Source organism: Chinchilla lanigera, unplaced genomic scaffold (assembly GCF_000276665.1).
Source record: "Chinchilla lanigera isolate Chin_1 unplaced genomic scaffold, ChiLan1.0 scaffold00144, whole genome shotgun sequence".
Taxonomy (NCBI): Eukaryota; Metazoa; Chordata; class Mammalia; order Rodentia; family Chinchillidae; genus Chinchilla; species Chinchilla lanigera.
Window position 1 is genome coordinate 436,116 of NW_004955545.1, and position 2,348 is coordinate 438,463.

At 64.7% G+C, this 2,348-nt stretch overlaps 1 protein-coding gene across 6 annotated transcripts in view; it reads right to left on the bottom strand.

Annotated features, from left to right (window-relative positions):
• The window catches only part of Gatad2b (GATA zinc finger domain containing 2B), a 94,035-nt gene that overhangs the window by 11,119 nt on the left and 80,568 nt on the right, over window positions 1-2,348 (bottom strand). The window lies entirely within an intron of this gene.

Sequence of the window (2,348 nt, forward strand, 5' to 3'; positions counted from 1 at the left end):
TTTTGGTTTTTCTCCGGTACCGGGAACCGAACTCACGACCTTGCGCTTGCCAGGCAGGCGCTTTTGCCGCTGAGCTAAATCCCCAGCCCCTTTTCATTTTCTTTATTTCTTTCTTTCTTGTTCTTATTTTCTGTCTGTTTGAGAGGGTTTCATGTGCAGTTCAAGCTGGCCTTGAACCCAGTTTGTAGCCCAGGCTGGCCTCAAACTTGCAACAATCCTCCTGCCTCAGCTCCCTTGTGCTGGGATTAGGGTGTGCCACCACCCCAGGGTCCTAATTCTTTCTTATTTTAATTTTGAGACAGGGTCTCGAAAGCTCGATAAATTGCCCCAGAGTGCTGGTGTTACAAACCGCACCGGGTGCACACCTGCCCAGGCTCTTTCTGGGGACCCCGGGAGTCTTTCAAGGGGAAGCGAAGTAGCTGCTGTGAGCGCCTCTCTCCTCCACCCTGTGTAACCTGGGCACGTCTTATCCGCCAAGGCTTCCTCGCCAGCTAAACTGCCACGGGGCTCTCGGCAGGGCTTTCTTTTCAATTCTGAAAGTCGCGGATGGCGCGCTGAGCGCAGCTCCGGGTCTCAAGCCTCCTGTTCCGCGCTCCTGACGCGCTCTCCCTCCCGTCTCCCCGCGCAGGGCCGGAGATCCCGTCCGGGCCTCAGCACCTGCCGGAGCGGTGCACCAGACCTGGGCGCTGGAGGACGTGTGTCCCACCCGCCCCCGGCCACCCGCGGCCCCTCGTCTCCTGGAGCCGCGGGAGCGCAGCCTCGCCCGCCCCGGCCTCGCCCGCCCCGGCCGACTCCGCTGCTCCGGCGGCGTGGAAGGCGTCCAGGTCCTGGGCACCGGGAACCTCGTGATCTCCGGCGTGTCGCTCTAGCACTCGGGCGTCTCCGTCTGCGCCGCCAACCGGCCGGGCACGCGCGTCCGCGGCACAGCGCAGGGCCCCCCTTGGCGCAGGGTGAGCCCGGGGTGGGTGAGCCCAGGGGTGGGGGACGGTTTCAGGAGCCGCCTTCCCGCCGTCGCCGGCAGCTCCCCCGAGTTGGCCAGTGGCCACAGTCCTAGTGTAAGCCCCTGGGCAGCAGCAGCCTTCACCCGCGTGCCCCAGGGTGTCCCCGAGCCCCGCCGACCCGGCTGAAGAAGGGGAAGGCGCTGAGCCCTGGGGACGCTGTCCGGCTGACTCAGAACCGCAGGTGCCCGTCCTGCCCCACCGGTGGGTGCGGCGCCCACCCTGGCATCCGCCCTCTCTGCGGTCTCTGCTCTAATCTGCTACGAACTTGAGCCATGGGGACGCCGGGCCTCGCCCCGCGCAGGGACAGGTCCCCGCTGAGCCAGGCCGCCTCCCTGTGGGGCCACACCGAGCCCACGCGGGCCTGGGCAGGGGCGCCCAGCGGCTGTGTTTGGCTTCTCCGGCGCACTGATGCCGGTGGAGGTCTCCGCGGACAACGCCATCTACCAGTTTGTGGCAGAAAACAGCGCGGGCTCCAGCCAGGCCAGTGCTCCTCTTGCCGTGACGGGGGCCCAGGGCCATCTGCTGCCCCCAGGGGCCTGCGGGCTAGGCTCTCCCCACTCCTGCCATCAGGGTGACCTGGGAGCCACCTCCGTGCAGCAGAGCCGTCACTGGCTGTGTGCTGTACCTCGGGCCGGTAGCAGGGGGTGGGACTTCTGCAGGCCGGGTGTCCCTGGCTCCAGCGCACTGACCCACCGTGGCGCCTCTGGTCCTTCTCAGTCCAGGCCCCGCCTGCTCAGTGACCCTGACTCTCTGGGCTCTCCCCAGGCCTCTGGCCCTGTGGCTTTCTGCGATGGACCCTGGTGCTCGGCACTGCTCTCTAGCCTGACGTTTGAGGTCCGTTTCTCTGCCCAGCTGCAACTCTTTTTTTTTTTTTTTTTTGGTTTTTTCCCACTTTATGGGGCTGGTGAGAGGAGACGCTGAGTTGCATGCTGCTATGTTCCTCACCCAGCCGGCCCAGGCTCAGAGAGGCTGTGTGAGAGGCAACTTTGAGCATGTCTTCTCCAACCTGGAGCCTGCTACGGCCTAAGCGGTCCACCTGCGGGCCTGCTCCGTAGACGGCACCAGTCAGGACCCCGCCTCCATCCTCACGCCACCCTGGGTGGCGGGGAGTGACAGCCACTCCAGCCCCGGGGAGCCCCGTGCTCCTGTCTTCCTCTGCAGCCCTGGCACCCTGGGTTTCTCCACCAAAGTGCTCAGTGCCACCTCTGTGCAGGCTCCTGGGAGCTGCCCCCCAGCTAGGGGCATTCAAGGCTTCAAACTTTCTTTTTCTTTTTTTGGTCTTTTTTGAGACAGGGTCTCGCTATGCAGTTCAGGCTGGCCTTGAGCTCGCTTTGTAGCCCAGGCTGG